Here is a 6,089-nt window from a genome sequence, read left to right as displayed (position 1 = left end):
GACGGTCTCTTCAAGTCGAAGTGTCCGTGTGCAGCGGGTGGCGTAGGATGTACCGAAGTCTGCAGATGCTTCGATTGTGGAAACATCGTTCAAGCTCGAGCTGAGCCAGGAAAAGCCTCTGAACGAAAGAAGCGAAAAGGGGCGACGGTCTCTCCATATAAAGGCAAAAAAGGGTCTGAGTTCATGAAAGGTCGAAATGCGGAGGTGGATTGTAGACCCTGCCAGGGAGAAACATTAAAACCCTTTGTCTGATGGTTTGCCGGGACGTGTTGCAAAGTCAGGGACTTTCCCTAAATTCTAAAACTGCGTAATTTTTATGATTTTGTGGCTAAGTCTCCTGCAGTTGTGGACATGTCTCTAAACATAACTGCGAAGTCTACAGCCCAAATAGCGGCTGAAATAGCGCCCCTAAGAGGCATTGATCCACACTCTATCAATTCACAGAGAAATTACCTAGAAAATACAGCATTGTGTCAATATTGAGTGATTACATAGATTTTGTATGACTATTTTTGTTCTTTTGTATCTTGCTATTATTAATAATAGCCAAAGTTCCAGACTGTGTATTTCATGTTATTTTGGAAAAGGTATAGCTAATCGTATGCGAACTCGTTCATGTTGGATTGCTTCAGAATAAGTAAAACTTGTTGCATGTTTAATTGACCACAATAGTTTTCTGAATTACCCATATAGTTCTGCATTCCTCCATTGACGGCATTCTCTCTTTTACTTGTTGTAGAAGAGTGTTATCAAAGAAGTAAACACGTAGAAAAAAAAATTAATTTGTGTGTAAAAGAAAGATGTAATGACTGGAAAGAACAGGTTATCCGCTACAGGATGACTTAAGAAGAGAGTCTGCATTTGCTTTAATTGCTGCCATTTGAACTGACAACTAAGTAATGGATAACCCTTTTTCGTTTAGCTCTGCAGGTTTACTACGATCGCTTGAGCACTAAGTGGTATTTACGGCCTATTCCGGAATAGGAATTCAATAATTAATTGAGGGGCGTAAATGTCAGTGTTTCGAGGCTCTTTCTAACATAAGTTATTACATAGTGTGTCTTAAGAAAATCTCAGAACGAAGGGGCTAGAACTGGAAAAAAAATTCCCCTGTTTTCTTTTTAAATTAAGGTAATTAAGAGATTTGTCAGCCCTGCGGGTAACTAGACGTATAATGCACTGGAGGCCTTTGTGAAGTGTCGGTCCACTTAAAATGGGCAGTCGCATTTCCCCACCGCTAAATTGTGGTTTCGAAGAATCTACCAACATATTGTAAATACACACTCTTCGGAAAAAAATCTTAAAAAAGGAAAAAAAAGAATTGAAAAAACAAGCCTTCAAAAATTCAGGGGTCTCCGGGTAACTTCGGAAACCATGGAATAATCTTCGGGTTAATCATCGGAGTATATTCGGAGCTCGTACGCTGTTCGGAGTCGTTTGAATAAAAACAGACGTTGAAAAACTCTGGCGGAATTCCGGACTTCGGGTTTTCCAGCTTACCGATGATTAACCCCAAGATCATTCGGTGGTTTCCTAAGTTACCCGGAGAGCCCTAAATTTTTGAAGGCTTGTAAGAACAGTAAAAAAAAAATTTGTTGAGGCGGATTCTTCAGCGTTATCTTAATTCCTCCTATGTGTTCGACCATATGTTTATGGGGGTTCGATTGTTCTTCAGGCCGGATCCTCGGGTAACTTCGGTGTACATGCACAGCTCGTACACCACTCGGAAAATCTTCGGAGTTGTTTTAAATTAAAAACAGGCTTTGAAAAATATAGGGATCTTCGGGTAACTTCGAAAACCCTCAGATAATCTTTGGTTAATCTTCGGAGTATATTCGGAACTCGTACGCTCTTCGGAAAGGTAAGCTGGAAAACCTGCAAGGTCTGTTGAGGAAGACTGAGGGAGGCCTGTCTAGCGGAAGAGCTTATCACTTTCGTTAAGCAGTGCTTTCCTGGAATTGAAATTGAATAAATGGCAGACGGACTTAGGCATTGTTATATTTTCCTTATATCCTTGTAACGACTAATCGAGGTCTCGATTAAAGGGACGCTGGCCATATTAACCAATAATTTGACGAATGATTTGCTGTTTATTATTTAGTTTCACGGCCGTTAAAAAATAGATAAGTTCATAATTTAAAATAAACAAAACGTATAATAAAAAAAATTGATAAAAAAAGGAAGCTGGAGTTCGATTGTTCTTCGAGGATCTCCAAGTAACTTCAGAGACCCTCGGATAGTTTTCGGTTAATCCTCGGAGTATATACTCGGAGCTCGTACACTCGTCGGAAAAATCTTGAAAAAAGAAAAAAAGAAGAATTGAAAAATCAAGCCTTCAAAAATTCAGGGCTCTCCGGGTAACTTCGGAAACCATCGAATAATCTTCAGGTTAATCATATTCGGAGTTCGTACTCTCGTCGGAAAATCATCGGGGTCGTTTTGAATAAAAAAACAGACGTTGGAAAATTCAGGCGGAATTCCTGATTCCGGATTTTCCAGCTTATCATATAGCTTGCAACTTAAAGCAAGAAAGAATTCCGTGAACTACACTATTACAGTCGCAGTGCGCTCGACAATAGCTGTGAAATTTACACTTTCGATCGTTGTCTACACGGGTGGCCTAGCCAAAAGTCAATTTTCGCTTGTGGCGAGGCAAAAAAAAAGAGAATTGGAAATCAAACAAACTATTTTTGAAGCATGTGTCCTAAACCCCTTTCATAAGAAAAAATTAAGGAAAATTTTTTTTGGACGAGAAGTCGAGAGGAACGCCCTTAGCGGGAGTGGCACTTAAGAAGAAAGATGTTGCATTTTTTTTTATAATGTGACTCTAAACTGGCCAAGCCACACATCCACAACTTAATTACAGAAATATCGATGAGCGAGGTGGCATCCCCTGGCCTAGCCTTCCCTTTCTGAGGTCTCGTCGATCGCCCTGCTAGACTGCTGAATTCGTATTGATATTACTTCTGAATTGGTTAATAAATGATGACGATGATGATAATCATCCTTCCTCATAATGTGCTTTCCACCTTTTTCCAGTTCCACGCATAACATCACATCCCATCACACTGTGTGGCCAGTAGTCGTGGATGTATTGGCTTTTTTAATAACTGCAGTAGTTTTCTTTCGCTTGCGTGGGCGCTACTGCAAAAAGAATATCTCGTACGAGCCCCAAATTGACGCACAAGCATCAAGTAAGCACTCCACACCTGCCAGCATGTAGCCTAGAGACGATGAGGAGCCTCGGCGGGTCAGTGACTGGATGACAATGGAAAAGCGGACGAAAAGCTGGTATACCGAAAAAGTACCAAAACCAGCGCTACAGTCTCATTTTTTTTCTTCCCTAGACTCCTGCTGGTTTCTGGTCCAAGGCCTCTCTACAGGGGAATCCTTGTTCACAATATTTGCCTCATTAGCATAAGCAATTCAGTTTCTGATGGAGCTAAAAATAAATCAGTTCTGAATATCGAAAGGTCAAAGTACGATTAACTCGGCCAATGAATACGAGCCTGATGCATTGAATATTTTTTGTGCAGCATGGGTTTAAAAACTCAAAATTTTACATAGAATGTATGAGCTCATTAGCGCTTTTGCCACCTAGAAATTTTGCAGTTTTTGATGGACTATTTCTCCTTGAATATTACACCCAAAGAGCTAAAAATTTCACCATGTACTAAGGTTTTTTAGCTCTTTAGCTGCCTGAAGTCAATTTGTATCGAACATGCTTCCTTCTTTACGCAAAGCCGTCTGCAAATGAGAAAAAATGTAAACAATGACGTCAGCATGAATCCGCCCATAGTCTCCACTAACCGTGATAGTTCTCGTAAGTTATAAATAGAACTTGCCTTATTGTAGTACACCGTAGGTCTGCTTTAAAATAATTGCTGAGGAAAAATAGAAAACTTAAAACAAATAATTTTTTGTTATTGACTGGCCAGAATTTTTTCATCGAGGAAATAGAAATATAAGTTGCTTTTAATTGATATAAAGCATTTACTGGTCTGACGCACTCATTTGATGAGTGCATTGGTACCCAAAATCCTCTTTATTTAATGTTAGTTCGGTACACAACTCCTTCACCGGTTCCAAGAACAGAAACATGTACTGGCTCCGTAAGGGAGAACTTTCTAAGACGTCAAACGTATGATCTTACCTAATTGTCAGTGGACTGTCACACAGCAAGAATACAATTTGCTGCGCTATATGATATTTTTTTCAACAGCAACACTTTAAACAAAACATTTCCTTGTGTCTAGAGAAATTATAAAATGCAAAAAATTTGCCTCTCTAGTAGCGCATGGTCGATTGTACATAATGGTCGTACAAACATCTCAAAACAATTTAGTGGAATGTAATATGCATGGCTTTTCATTTCATGTATTAGAAATGCTTATGAGTTCAACACTGTCTCTTCAGTGAATCCCCCTCAAAAACGGAAAATTCCTTCGGGCTTCAAGGAAGCATTTACCTGTAGGTGTGTGAATCATAAAAATTTGTGAAGCCTTACCAAAAACACATCTAAATTCGCCGAAGAGACGCCAAAATAAGTTTTAAGAACTTTTTTCTGTCTCCATCTGAATCAAGCTAGTGTTGCTTGACAATCACAGGTGGGCAAGATGTGCTATGGAGAGACTCAGAATTTCATTAATGTTGACGCGTCACGCGAAAGGCCCCACAGTCATTCACAGTCTTGAGAGGGCTACCTGGCAGTCAAAATATTTCAACGAATCTCATTTGGCAATCTCAATCTCAATCTCAAATTATACTCGTCTTTCAGTAGACAAAATACCCGAACTTGTCCATACCATAAAATCGACGTTTTGTACATGTCCCCTTTGAATTTTGGTCACAGTACGGTAGTCGGAATAATGAGCCGAAATTCCAGTCGATTCTAAGAATTACTTCGAGGGCGGATTTTGCGAGCTTTTACATGCTAAAAAAGCGCTAGGTTCTCGTTTCTAAATTCGGTTAATTCAAGATTTTGCGGCGTCGAAAACCTGTGATTCAGAGTACGCTGAGGTACGGGTTTTTCGATAAGTATAACATACATCCATGGAAAGCCATACTGGAAAAAAATGGTTGAGAAATTTTTTGTCGACTGAGAAATAATTTCGTCTGTGGGGAAATATTTTCAATGGTCCAGAAATATTTTTCACGATCGAGTAAATTCTTTTATCGGTGGAAAATTAATTCTGTCTGTCGCGATATATCCCTGATAATCCAGAACTATTTTAAAGGATCGAGGAAACTTTTTTTATCGGTTGAAAAATATTTCTCAGTTGAAAATTTTTTGTCGATCGAGAATTTTTTGGTCAGTTGAGAATTTTTTTGACGATCGAGAATTTTTATGTCGATCGAGAAATTAGATGCCCTTATGCTAGTCAGTAGGCGTTTTCGCGCCAAACTATGATCACCTGGTACAAACAAAAATGGCGGACCGTAAGGTTGAACTACTGGTAGTAAAAATGTTGAATGATGGCAGGCGTTCTGTTGTTTCATCGTAACAATGTTTATACTGCTGCTTACTGTGGTCGTGTTGTTATGGAATTATAAATTCATTAGAGCACACGATGAAGACTTAGAGAACTTCTTTTTGTCTCTGCAAGACCGTGTTTCACAGCTTTGCTTTTTACTTTGCGCGAAGAACGATAACTAGCTGATCTGAAAGTGGAGAAGTTCCTCCTTGATCTGAAACTGGAGAAGTATAAGCCGAAGAGGAAGAATTAGCTGAAAGGGGCATAGAATCAGATCGGTGCAGGCACTGCAGCAGAATCGAATATTGTGCACACTTCGTCCTCATTCGTTTTTGCTGTACCTGCTTGCCGTTCTCCTTGCTGGTTTAGTGCGGCAGAAAGCTCTGCAATACCAAGATAAGTCTGTGTGAGAATAGCTTTTGCTGAACTGCCAAAAATTCTCGAATGACCAAGAAAATTCTCGATTGAGCGCTGAAAACTTTTTCTCAATCCTTTAAATATTTCCGGACAAGCGAAAATACTACTCGTCTGGCAGACTTATTTATTTCTCGACTGATGAAAAAGTTTTCTCGATTGTCAAAAATATTTCAGGACCATCGAAAATATTTCTCGACA

The sequence above is a fragment of the Stylophora pistillata genome, chromosome 9 (assembly GCF_964205215.1).
Source record: "Stylophora pistillata chromosome 9, jaStyPist1.2, whole genome shotgun sequence".
NCBI classification, from domain to species: domain Eukaryota; kingdom Metazoa; phylum Cnidaria; class Anthozoa; order Scleractinia; family Pocilloporidae; genus Stylophora; species Stylophora pistillata.
The sequence above is the reverse complement of the archived record's forward strand: the minus strand, read 5'-3'. Positions refer to the sequence as shown.